The sequence below is a fragment of the Sturnira hondurensis genome, unplaced genomic scaffold, assembly GCF_014824575.4.
Source record: "Sturnira hondurensis isolate 20B ecotype Veracruz unplaced genomic scaffold, ASM1482457v3 Scaffold0022319, whole genome shotgun sequence".
NCBI lineage: Eukaryota > Metazoa > Chordata > Mammalia > Chiroptera > Phyllostomidae > Sturnira > Sturnira hondurensis.
In genome coordinates this window covers 7,039,521-7,053,398 of record NW_028094950.1, presented here as the reverse complement: position 1 = coordinate 7,053,398, position 13,878 = coordinate 7,039,521, and the positions used below count along the sequence as shown (strand labels likewise).

At 44.8% G+C, this 13,878-nt stretch overlaps 1 long non-coding RNA gene across 1 annotated transcript; it reads right to left on the bottom strand.

The window, feature by feature from the left end:
• Positions 1-368: 368 nt before the first annotated feature.
• LOC118979412 (uncharacterized) lies at positions 369-1,942 on the bottom strand. The gene is made up of 3 exons (XR_005064906.1): positions 1,662-1,942; positions 744-860; positions 369-459 (listed from the first exon to the last, which is right to left on the bottom strand). It is a non-coding gene; the product is annotated as an uncharacterized LOC118979412 (long non-coding RNA).
• Between the last annotated feature and the right edge of the window lie 11,936 nt (positions 1,943-13,878).

Sequence of the window (13,878 nt, the reverse complement as noted above, 5' to 3'; positions counted from 1 at the left end):
GCCCAGTGGAGGGGAGAGAGGCCTGACCTGCTTTGAGTTCCTGCTGCTCTTTCTCCAGCTTGCTCTCCAAAGAGAACACCTTGTCATTCAAGCTGTGAGCTGGAAGGGAGGGCGCTCAGCACCACAGGCTGCTCCCATCCAACCTGTGTCCGAGAGCCCCACCCTGCCCTTGTATACACACTCCTGGAGGGTCTCTCACCAGCTTGCAGCTGCTGCCCCTGGTTTTCCACCTCTGCTCTCAGAGATGTTATCATTTCTTGCAAGAGGCCACCTGGAGGACATGAGGACTCAGTGCTCAGGATTCAGCTCCCAGCCCCCCACACCCTCTCATCCCAGTCCAGAGCCCCTTTCAGCCAGGCTCACCCTGGGCATGCAGTGCCTGGACCTCTGCCTCAGTGTTTGAAGTGAAGTTGCTGTAAGTTGCTCTCAGAGTCTCCAGGTCCCTCTGAATCTTGGAACCTGATTGGGCAGACAGCACACTGAGTGCTAAGAGTCATCAGGTGCTTCCTGTACTGGCATCAAGTGGGGCACTTGACGTGCGTTGTCTCATTGGGCCCTCACTGCTCCTCATCCCAAAGGGACAGGCACTGTTTTGTTCAAGCTTGCAAATGAGGGAAGTAAGGCTGAGAGAGGTTAAATAATTTGACTACATTACCCATCTTCCACCATGATGATCATCAGTGCCCACATCACTGAACCCCACTCACTATTGCCCCCATTACTGCCCACCCTGTGACCCTCACTTTTGGATCCAACCACACAGATGCTGACCAGCAGGAGGAGGCTGAGGCCCAGGAAGAGCAGGAAGCGGCGGGGTCCAGAGCAGAGATGCTGCAGGAGGACCTGGGGCACAGGCAGCCCTGCAAGAGGAGAGGACTTTAGGACAAGGAGGACCGAGACAGGGGAGGAGGAGAGGCCCCAGAGACCAGGCAGGGAGGAATGCTGGTACAGGGAAAGCTGGAGGAGGCTGTGGTGTAGGGGATGCCCAGGCCTCTGACCACTCATGGACCAGCACATCCTCAGTCACATGGGCCCTCACCTGCCTTGTGGCACCTGCCTGGGTTTGCAGCTGAGATCAGAAATAGGATGGGGACTGGTGTTTGGGCTGGAGTATGATTGAGTGTTGGATTGAAAATGGAGGGAAGTTGGAGCTAAATGTATTACTAGGATGGGTCTAACACGGGGGCTGCAGTGAAGGCTGCATTTTCTCCTATGACTGGGATCAATATTCATGTTGATGCCATGGATAGAGTATGGCCTAAGCTTGGCTCTGAAGTTGGAAATAGGAGAAACTTGAACGTCACCTTGGGGTTGGGACTGGTTTCCAAGTTTCAAGTTGACTCTGGGGTTGAAGCTCTGGTTGGGGGTTAACTCTAACAAATCTGTTTAATGTTAGAGTTAGGGGTGTGGCTAGGCAGTGGGAAGATAGGGCTGGGGATGGGGCTGAGTGTGAACCTCAGTTTGTGACTAAGGTTTGGCTGCCATACTTCAATCCAAAACCAGTTAAGTGAATTGAAATTCCACTTGGTCATTTAATCTCCCAGCTGCCTTTTTTTATATCTTTTCCTATTTGTCCCACTTGGGACCCACATTCCCCTCTTCTGCTTTGTCTGACTACCTCCCTGTCCCCCTGGTCTCACCTGCATCCCCAGCCCAGTTACCTGTGCAAAGTCTGGAGGCTGTGATGCTTGGTTTTGTTGGGCAGCAATGAGTAGAGTTGGATAAAATGAAATCCTGGAGAGTGGAGTGGAGGAGACCAAGGGAGGAGTCACGTGAGTGCCTGGAGTCCTGCTGGTCCCTGTGTCTGAAAACTCAGGAGTCTATGGTCTGGGATCTCCCGTGTTGTCAACATTGAGCAGTAAATAATAATTGGAACACAAGCGGAGACTGCATGTGTGAAGATGTTATATATGGGGCCAGCTTTGATCTCCTCCTCCAGGGTGTGTCTGGTCAATTTCAGGTTCTGTCAAGCTCCCTTGACTTCCTCATTGTTACCATTTGGGTGGGGGGAGTTTTCCAAAAGGGTCCACAGGTGCGGTCTGTTTTTTCTTTTTTTTCCCCACAATACTTTCACTTCCTGCATCAGAATTTCCCAGAATTAATGGTGTCCCCACCACTGCACACCCAGGTCTAGAGGAGCCTTTTTCTTTCCTCTTGTTTGAGCATAACCTGAGTCTCCTGGCATCTGAGTGTCCTCTGGGGCCTCAGACACTAAGCACCCCCAGCTCTGGCCTAGCTCACCTCACTCTACAGAGAAGGAAGAAAGAGGGTGAAGGAGATTAGGGTTCCTGGCCAGTTGGGACAGGAGGAGCTGGGGATGGGAACAAACTTTTATTGTACATCACATCTGTGATCAGGATTTTGCCAGGCACTCGCTGTACATTAACCCTTCAGTTCTCACAAGAACCACGGGAGACATTTTCGCTGATGGACTGAGGTTCAGAGTCATTGCGTGACCTGCTCTAGATCACTCACCTGGTGAGGAAAAGAGCCAGACTTCCTGTCCGGTTCCACCCGACGCCCTGGTCTGGGCTCTCTGCACGTGTGCTGTCTTCATGAAAGGGGTTCACTTGCATCCTGGAAACTCTGTATAGGTCTCTCATACACACTATCTTGCCAACACAAAGGAACTTGAGTGTCTTAAAGGTAGAGAAGGAAGCAGATCAATTTTAGATTATATTTTCTATATAAATAAAATTGTGTTGTGCTACCTGCTTTTTAATTCAATTATCAATGTATCAGGGACTTCTGGCCAAGATGGAGGCATAGGTGGAAATACTGTCCTCCTAGCACAACCAAATTTAAGGACAACAAATATTTAGAAACAGAAACAAAACCAAAGCAGACAGAAAATTGAACTGCACAGATGTCCGACACCACAAACCATTCATCCAGATCGGTAAGAGGGGAGGAATCGGTGGCTGGTGGAGAGGGGTCCCGGCAGGAAGAGTGGATGCTTGGCACACACGGGCTTGGGGGAAAAATGAGCAAACCCAGTGAGACACACAAGGTGGCAGGCTGACCACAGACACACCTTTGTGCACAGATAAACCAGGCAGGTTTAAGAACGATCAGTGAACAGACTGCACAACCCAGGGCCCCAGTGATGGGAGATAAAACCTAAAAGCACTGAATGGAAAAACTTTCAGGGGTTGAGGTGCCAGGAGATGTGCCCAGCCTCACAGGAGAGTTTGTTGGGGAGACCCACAGGGTCCTAGAACGTACACAAGCCCACACACCTGGGAACCAGCACCAGAAGGGCCGAATTTACTTGTGGGAAGTGGCAGAGGGGACCAAAATCTGAGAGTGAACCCAACAAATGCCATTGCTCCCTCTCTGACCCCGCCCCCAGTCACAACCCAGCAATTGGGCTGACCCACCCTGGTGAACACCTAAGCCTCCGCCCCTCATACATAACAGGTGCAAACAGACCAAAACATTCTGGCTCAAGCAGAAGAAGAGCTCAAAGCCCCAGAGCCAATACTTCTAAGCAGCAAAGAGATAGCCAACCTATCAGATGCACAGTTCCAAACACTGGTGATCAGGATGCTCAGAGAACTGGTCGATTTTGGTCGCAAATTAGATGAAAAAATGAAGGCTACACTAAGTGAAATGAAGCAAAATGTACAGGGAACCAATAGTGATGGAAACAAAACTGGGACTAAAATCAATGGAGTGGACGAGAAGGAAGGAAGAAACAACCAAACAGAAAAGAATGAAGAAGCAAGAATTCAAAAAAATGAGGACAGGCTTAGGAACTTTCAGGACATCTTTAAACATTCCAACATCTGAATTATAGGAGTACCAGAAGGGGAAGAGGAAGGGCAACAAGTGGAAAACTTAATTGAGCAAACAATAAAGGAGAACTTTCCCAGTCTGGCAAAGAACATAGACTTCCAGGAAGTCCAGGAAGCTCAGAGAGTCCCAAAGAAGGTGGACCCAAGGAGGAACACACCAAGGTGCTTCATAGTTACATTAGCCAAGATTAAATGAAGGAGAGAATTCTAGAAGCAGAAAACATAAGAGAACAGTCACCTACAAAGGAGTTCCCATCAGACTGTCAGCGGATTTCTCAAAAGAGACCTTACAGGCAAGAAGGAGCTGGGAAGAAGTATTTCAAGTCATGACATCCAAAGACCCACATCCAAGATTGCTCTATCCAGCAAATCTCTCATTTAGAATAGAAGGGCAGATAAAAACACTTCTCAGATAAGGTCAAATTCAAGAAGTTCATCATCACCAAGCCCTTATTATATGAAATGTTAAAGGGACTTATCTAAGAAAAAGAAGATGAAAAATATGAACAGTGAAAGGACAGCAAACTCAGTTACTAACAACCACACCTAAAACAAAAGCAATCTAAGGGCCCAGCTACATCAGGAGTGGAGCCATAGAAATGGAGATCACAAGGAGGGTTAGCAACAGGGGAGTGGGAAAAGGAGAATGGGGGAGAAGGTACAGAGAACAAGTAGCATGGGTGGTAGGTAGAAAATAGACAGGGGGAGGGCAAGAATAATGTGGGAAATGTAGAAGGTAAAGAACTTGTGACACATGGACATGAACTAAGGGGGGAAGAATGGTGGGGGAGGTGGTGTGCATGGTGGAGGGGAATGAAAGAGGGAAATAGGACAAGTGTAATGGCATAATCAATAAAATATATTAAAAAAGAAAAATAATGTATCAGAATCATTTGGCATCAGTTTGTATAATATCCTTTATTCACGTGTCATCTTCCCTTCATTTCATTATATGCACCATAACTTGTTTACTACAATTTCACTATTGATGGACATTGTTTCCTTGTTCTGCTTTTACTTGGTATTCTGATTAGTATTTGTCTGACATTGGGGTGCAAGCTATTTATTAGGGATCCACGCCTGTGAAAAGAAGGGAGAAAAGGCAGAGTGAAAAAGTTTAATAGCCGTGAGGATCCCACAAACCTCAGCCAATCCAGCAGGGAGTTCTGGGATTCCAACAGCAGTGCCTTTCAGAGCTGCCCTGTGCTGGGCTTTAATACCCATGTTGCCCAGTCACCAGATGAGGGTCACCCCAACATGGGTATAACCTGATGGGAGAGGGCTGTGGGCACAGGCCACACTCCCCACACTGGGCACCCTGTCCTTCCTGGAAGGGAGGGCATCTGGGTAGCTCATCCCTGTGCCTCCCTCCCACAGTACTGCCTTGTATTCCCATGTTAATTTAGGCATAATCAACCACTTTGAGTTGTTGAGTCATTCTCACAGAGAACGGGGTATGTTTCTCCGTTTACTCACACATGCATCTAAGCATCCACTCAACAAGTACTTACTGAGCATCTACAGAAGGCATGTCAAACTCATTTTCACCAGGGGCTATATCAGCGCCATGCCTTAAAAGGGCCGAAATAATTTTAGGACTTTATAAATATAACTACTCCTTAACTCTTAAGGACTTGAAATTATACTCAGCCCTTTGAAGACAACCTCGACATTGATGTGGCCCCTAGTGAAAATGAGTTTGACACCCCTGGTCTACAGTATGCCAGGCAATCTCCTTCAGAAGACATAGGCTTAAGATGTAAACAGACAGACAAATGAGGTCCTGCCCCCACAGAACTTACATTGTGGTAGGTAACAGATATAATAATTGAGTAGATGTATATATAATATCAAACAATGATATGTGCTATGGGGGAAATATAACAATGAAGTAGTTGGGTTAGTTTTTAATAGGCCATGAAGAATAGGGTACCAGAGTGGTCCTCCAAGCCATTACCAGGAAAGTGAGAATGGGGGAAAGAATGAGAGTTCGGAGAGTGCTCCCAAAGGCCAGGCCTAGCAGAACCCATCCTACCACAGGCCACTGTTCCCACCTTGCTACGTGCAGAGACCCTGTGGGCATTGACCCTCCCTGAATAGTACTCCGACCCTCCTATGCAGGCAGAAGGGATAGAGAGTGCTCACGACTGGGGTGTGGGAGAACAAGGTTGACCAATGAGACAGAACACATATTGGGGCTATAGATCATGATCCACAGGGGCCCTCCTCCCAAAAGACAGCCTAGAGAGGACAGCAATGAAGAGGATAAGGAAAATCAAGAGGTGAGACTGAAGGTCAGCAGCCACCTCAACATCGATGTCACTGCAGCTTTAATTACTGATGTAGATGCTCAGTAAACCCTAAACCACAAGATGGGAAAGAGACTAACACAGCTGATCCACCAGCTAAGGATTTGTTGACTCTGAAGGCTGAGCAGGGCAGGCGGAGTAAATGCTGACTTACCATCTCTACTATCATCCAGTTAAGTTACACAAGAAGAAATAAATTAAAAATTCCAGCAATCAGAAATGAGCAAAAGTTTGAAACTGAAAATCTTAAGTGCTTGCTTTTTTTAGTGTTGACCAGACAACTGGAACTATTTGCATTATCTACACAGCATGGGTTTTTATTATTTTTACTTAAAGATATCTCTTTTCAGTAATGACAAATATGGTTTTTTTAGCCAGATTTTTCTCAACAGATCTTTAAAGGTTTTAAAACAGTTTCAGATTTGGTCAGGTTGAGATTTTAGAACCTCATTTTTAATTTGTAATAAAGATATACTACTTGATTTTTTGTGTCAACAAACTGCAATCCCCTGTTATTATGTTCTTAAATTAATAAACAAACAAACACAAAAGAATTAGGTGTCAAGAAAGACTATTGGGAAAGTAATAACTGCGAAAAAGTCTGACAGAGGTGAGGGAGCAAGTCATGAGGGGCTCCAGGAAGAAGAGTTTTCCAGATAGAAGGCATAGCAAGCACAAAGGCCCTGAGAGTGAGAGCACAACTGTAATTTATAACATCATCCCTTTGCCAGAAATGCCAGAGATGCCAGAGTTTATAAGGATAATCTCTTTGCCAGAGACTATAGAGAAGTGAACTAGAGAGAAGAGTAGATGAGTCACAGAGGGGAAACATGGATAACCAATTCTTTAGGACCTTGTCTACAAGGTCTTGGTTTTACTCCAAGTTAAGGAGAAGACTTGGGAGGGTTGGGAGCAGAGGAGTGAATGATCTAACATATATATTAACTGTGACTATGTGACTGTTGTGTTGCAAATTTCATGAAAAGAGTCAAGGGTGCAACTGAGAGTCCAGGTAAGGAGCTATGGCAATATCCAGATAATGGTGTTATGAGCTGGAAGTGGTGAGAAATGTTCCAATTCTGGATATATTGTGAAGGTAGAGTGGACAGGATTTTCCTGATATATATCCACATGATAACTTGCATGTGGATTTCATAAAATAATAGTTTGCCTTCTAATCTCCAAAAATAAGTTAAACTTTGAGTATTTCTTTTTAAATTATATTTTATTGTTTCTGCTATTATAGTTCTCCTAATTTTCCCCTCTTTGTTCTTCTCCATTCAGCAACGCCCCCCCCCCAACTCCACTGTCTCAGTCAATCCCCATACCATTGGCCAGGTCCATAGGTCATGCATATATGTTCTTTGGCTACTCTATTCCTTATGCTATACTTTACATCCTCATGACTATTCTGTAAGTATCAATTTGTACTTCTTTTTTAAAAAATATTTTATTTATTTATCTTTAGAGGGGAAGGGAAGGAGAGAAGTATCAATGTATGGTTGCCTCTCGTGAGTCCCCTGCTGGGAACTGGCCTGCAACCCAGGCATGTGCCCTGACTGGGAATCGAACTGCAATCGTGTGGTTCACAGGCCCACGCTCAGTCCACTGAGCTACACCAGCCAGGGCCAATTTTTACTTCTTAATCCCTTCATGTTTTTTACTCATCTCCCTGACCCACTTCCCATCTGACAAACATCAAAACATTCTCTATATCTATTCTGTTTCTGGTCTGCTTGTTTGTTTATTGTTTTTAGATTTAATTGTTGATAGATATGTATTCATTGCCATTTTATTGTTCATATTTTTTACCTTCTTCTTAAAAAATACCCTTTAATATTTCATATTATGCTGTTTTGGTGGTGATGAACTCCTTTAGCTTTTTATCCTGTGGAGTGCTCTTTATCTGTCCTTCAATTCTAAATGATAGCTTTGCTGGTAGAGTAATCTTGGGTGTAGGTCCTTGCTTTTCATCACTTTGTATTTCTTGCCAATCCCTTTTGCCTGCAGAGTTTCTTTTGAGAAATCAGCTGACAGTCTTATGGGGGCTCCTTTATAAGAAACTATCTGCTTTTCTCTTACTGCTTTTAAAGTTCTCTCTTTGTTTTTCACCTTCATAATTTAATTATGTTGTGTATTGGTGTGGCCTTTTTAGGACTCGTTTGGAACTCTGTTCTTCCTGACTTGTATGTCTATTCCCTTCACCAAATTAGGGAAGTTTTCTGTCATTTTTTTCAAATAGGTTTTTAGTTTCTTGCTCTCTCCCTTCTCCTTTCAGCACTCCCATGATGTGAATATTGCTACACTTGAAGTTGTCCCAAAGGCTCTGTACCCTATCCTCACTTTTTTTATTCTTTTTTTTTCCTTGTTGTTCTTAGAGCTTGGTTTTTTGTTTTTGTTTTTGGCTTCCTTGTGTTCCAAATCATTGAATTGATTCTAGGCTTCATTCACTCTACTGTTGATTCTTGTAAATTGTTTCTTCAAGTAGTGTATCCTTTGTTTTTTAATGGACTTTTAAAAAATATGTTTTATTGATTATGCCATTAAAGTTGTCCCATTCCCCCCTTCACCCCTCTCCACCCTGCACACCCCTCGCCCACCATTCCCCCCTTTCATTCATGTCCATGTGTCACAAGTTCTTTAGATTCTGTATTTCCCATAGTATTCCTGCCCTCCCCCCTATTTTCTACCTACCATCTATGCTACTTATTCTCTGTAGCTTCTCCCCCATTCTCCTTTTCCCACTCCCCAGTTGCTAACCCTCCATGTGATCTCCATTTCTATGGTTCCACTCCTGATCTAGCTGTCCTCTTAGGTTGCTTTTGTTTTAGGTGTGCTTGTTAATAACTGTGAGTTTGCTGTCCTTTCACTGTTTCTATTTTTTATCTTCTTTTTCTTAAATAAGTCCCTTTAACATTTCATATAATAAGAGCTTGATGATGATGAACTCCTTGAATTTGACCTTATCTGAGAAGTGTTTTTATCTGCCCTTCTATTCTAAATGAGAGCTTTGCTGGATAGAGCAATCTTGGATGTGGGTCTTTGGATTTCACGACTTGGAATATTTCTGTCTAGTTCCTTCTTGCTGTAAGGTCTCTTTTGAGAAATCCGCTGACAGTCTGATGGGAACTCCTTTGTAGGTGACTGTTCCCTTGTCTCCTGCTGCTTCTAGGATTCTCTACTTCATTTTCATTTTGGCTAATGAAATTATGATGTGCTTTGGTGTGTTTCTTCTTGGGTCCACCTTCTTTGGGACTCTCTGAGCTTCCTGGACTTCCTGGAAGTCTATGTTCTTTGCCAGACTGGGAAAGTTCTCCTTTATTGTTTGCTCAATTAAGTTTTCCACTTGTTGCCCTTCCTCTTCCCCTTCTGGTACTCCTATAATTCAGATGTTGGAATGTTTAAAGATGTCCTGAAAGTTCCTAAGCCTGTCCTCATTTTTTTGAATTCTTGCTTCTTCATTCTTTTCTGTTTGGTTGTTTCTTCCTTCCTTCTCATCCACTCCATTGATTTTAGTCCCAGTTTTGTTTCCATCACTATTGGTTCCCTGTACATTTTGCTTCATTTCACTTAGTGTAGCCTTCATTTTTTCATCTAATTTGCGACCAAAATCGACCAGTTCTCTGAGCATCCTGATCACCAGTGTTTGGAACTGTGCATCTGATAGATTGGCTATCTCTTTGCTGCTTAGAAGTATTGGCTCTGGGGCTTTGAGCTCTTCTGCTTGAGCTGGAATGTTTTGGTCTGTTTGTGCCTGTTATGTATGAGGGGCGGAGGCTTAGGTGTTCACCAGGGTGGGTCAGCCCAATTGCTGGGTTGTGACTGGGGGCGGGGTCAGAGAGGGAGCAATGGCATTTGTTGGGTTCACTCTCAGATTTTGGTCCCCTCTGCCACTTCCCACAAGTAAATTCGGCCCTTCTGGTGCTGGTTCCCAGGTGTGTGGGCTTGTGTACGTTCTAGGACCCTGTGGGTCTCCCCAACAAACTCTCCTGTGAGGCTGGGCACATCTCCTAGCACCTCAACCCCTGAAAGTCTTTCCAGTTGGTGCTTTCAGGCTCTAATTCCTGTCACTGGGGCCCTAGCCTACAAGGTCTGTCTCACTGTTCGCTCCTTCACTTGGTTTATCTGCGTGCGATTGTGTGAGCACAGTCAGCCAGCTGCCTTGCGCCCTCACTGGGTCTGCTCATCGCCACCCCACGCTTGGGATCCACCAACCACCTCTGCCTTCACTCCTAGGTCAGTCAGACAGAATGATCTTTTCAGCCCAGCCCCACTCTGCTGCTGACTCTGCCCCTCCTACTGGTCTGGCTGAGTGGTTTGTGTTGTTGTCGGACTTCCGTACAGTTCAATTTTCAACGTTTTGGCTGCATTTTTGTTTCTAAAACTTCGCTGTCTTTAAATTTAGTTGTGGGAGGGGGCACAGTGTTTCCACCTATGCCTCCACCTTGGCCGGAAGTCTGGACTTTTTAAAATACTGTTGAGGTTCTTACTAAGTTCATTGAGCATCCTTATAGCTAGTTTTTTTTTTCATTTTTAAAAGATCTTTTATTATTGTTTATTTATCTTTAGAGAGGAAGGGAAGTAGAGGTGGAGAGAAATACCAATGTATGGTTGCCTCTCATGCTCCCCTGCTGGGAACTGGCCTGCAACCCAGGCATGTGCCCTGACTGGGAATCGAACTGCGATCCTTTGGTTCACAGGCCTGCACTCAATCCACTGAGCTACACCAGCTGGGGCCTTATAGCCAGTTTTTGAACTCTGCATCTAGTAGATTGCTTGTCTTCATTTTGTTTAGTTTTTTCTCTCTCTCTCTTTCTGGAAGTGTGTTTTGTTCTTTTATTTGGGCCGTGTTTGTCTTCTCATTTTGGCAGGCTTCCTGTGTTCATTTCTTTCTGTGTTCTATTAGGTAGAGCTGCTATGTTTTCCAGGCTTGGTAGAATGGCCTAATGTAGTAGGTATTCAGTAGAATCCAGTGACACAGCCTACCTTATCACCTAAGCTAGGTACTTGAGGTGTACCCACTGTGTGGGCTGTGTACACCCTCCTCTTGTAGTTGAGTCTTGATTACTGTTGTCATGTCAAAGGTCAGCCACCACCTGTGTTGTTTCCCAGGCAACCCAGCATAAGTGATATACAGATGTATGCTATTTGTGCTTGGTTTGGAGGTGCCCAGGTGAGTCCAGTCTGTGAATAAAGGCTGGCAACTGCTAGGACTGGGACTGGGACAACTTAGCAAGAGATATGGGGTCTCTGAGCCAGATGCTGCTTATTTTAGATAATTTTGGAAAATCTGAAGCACAGGCCAAGACAAGCCATTCATATGGAACACCACTGGAAACAGCTTGGGTGGGCTTGAAAGTTGGGTGGAGCAGGGCCAGAGAGAATCACCAGCGTGGGGCAAAAAGTGTGAGCCAGGTTGTTGGAGTCTCAGATATGGTGCCCACCCATGGGCTCTGTGACTCTGTGGTGGGGAGGGCTCAGAAAAGGAACAATGGCCTCTGTCAGCACTTCTTTCTGGGAGAAAGCTGCCATCCCACCTTCCAGCTCTCACCCTGATGCTGGACAATTCAGTTCCTCCCCATAGGTCTCTGATGATTTTCAATCTGCTGCTCCCATGCTGGATTTCAGAGGAAGTGAGTCCAAGTAAGTCTGTGCATGGGCCCTTTAAGAGTAACTACGTGGGACTTTAGAAGTTTCTGTCTTCTACTGTCTCAATCCCTGCTGGTTTTTACAACTAGAAATTATGAAGACTTATCTTCCTGGCCCTGGAACCCTGGGCTGAGGGACTTGTGGGGGGCTGGAATTCCTCGCTCCTAAGACATCCCTCCTGGTTTTTATCTGCCGCATATGGGTGTGGGACCAATGCTTTCTGTGTCTCCAGCTCTCCTACTCATCTCTGTGTGGCTTCTTCTTTAATTCCTTAGTTGTAGGATTTCCTTTTCAGCTCTATAGCTGATGGTTTTGAATTTTGGATGTTCTATAGTTAAGTTGTAATTTTGATGTGGCTGTATGAGGAGGTGAGCTGTGTTTACCTATGCCACCATTCTGACCAGAAGTCCTCAAGCATTTTCCATAAACTGCTGACTCCCTAGGAAATACAACGTATTTCCAAGTTTTGCAATGCTGATGCCTAAAGATACGGCACCACATTGTGTGACTATGGTGATCATGTGGGAGAAGTTCTGTTTTGCCACCATGAGCACATGGATAAAAACTTGTCAACACTAACAATCTGGGAGAATTTTTTTAACACCCAGTGTGGTTTTGTTTGGTAAGCTTGTCCCCTCAAGGTCTGATACCCTGGCAACTTCTTTGCAAGTAACCTCTTCTCTCCCTAATGCTTTTGGCTCTGACACTTCTTTCATGGTTGACTATCCTAGCCTCCTCCTTCCACCACCTTCTCCATGGTTTCTTACACTCTCCTGGCACTTCGGCTGATCAGGATTTGTCACCTGGTGGAATGACCCCAAATTTCATTTCTATAACATCCAAGTCTTTAGTGGTCCTGCCTTTACAGGGTTACCATGATTGGCCATTGACCATGATACTACTGCACATGGGAGTGCCACAGGCACCCCAGGGATCTCATTAACTTCAGGCTCGGTCCTTTCTCCCCCATTGTGAAGAAGCAGACCCATTTCCCCTCTTAATCACAATCACCCCCAAAAGTACAGTTACCCCCCACCCCCTATCTAGTATATTATGAGGAGCCCAAATCAACCAGCAGTCCATCTCATCTTCAAACTTAAACAGAGTCAAGGCTGTCTTCCCTCGTGGGTGGGTTCTTTCTTGGGCACCACTACTCCCAATATTCAGTGATCCCAGATTGTGCAGATGAAGAGCCAAACTTCCATGTGTTGATTTAGCTGTTGATTGAGAGGAGACACTGTCTTGCTCTGTCATTCAGTTGTGCATGTGGCTGTGAGGAAGATGGCATCATATTGTTCACTGATTACAATGTGTAGCTGCTGATAATTCAGTCAGGAGAGGACAGGAAAAAATTTTAAATAAGAAATTTACCCATTTCTAGGCACAGGCCGAGATAACAATGTGATATGTGTCTTCTCAGATATAGTTCTTAGCATAGTTATACACCTATAAGCATACACACACATATGCAGTGGATTATTTATTTATTTATTTATTTTTAGAGGGGAAGGAGAGAGGGAGAGAAACATCAATTTATGGTTGCCTTTTGTGCATCCCCTGCTGGTAGTTAGCCTGCAAGGAACCGGTTTGCAACCCAGGCATGTGCCCTGACTGGGAATCGAACCGCGATCGTCTGATTCGCAGGCCCGTGCTCAATCCACCGAGCTACGCCAGCCAGGGCGCAGTGGATTTTAACATAAATTTTTCTCCACAGCATGCTTCTTCCTGAAAATGGTTATTGAGGACCTTCTCATGTTGCCCACCTTCTTCTATTTAAAGGCTGCATGGTTTTCCAGAGCATAGATGCACCAGACCTCTGTTTTGACTACCCCAGTGATGCATTTTTGAGATGCTGCATCTTTTGCTTTTATAAGTAATGCTGAAGTGAACAGGCTTAGATAAATCTGTTGGTACTAAGAAGCACACATTTCTCTTGGTTGGCTATTTAGCAGTGAAATAGCTGAGTGCAAATATTAATCTAAAAATTAAGTATTATATAGATACTGCCAAATTGCTCTTAAAAGACATTATGAATTTACCTATTCCTCAGCCATGCATAAGGTTATTTATCCACACCTTGACCAAAAACCTGTAAATTCTTGTCAACACGATGTTCTAGAAGT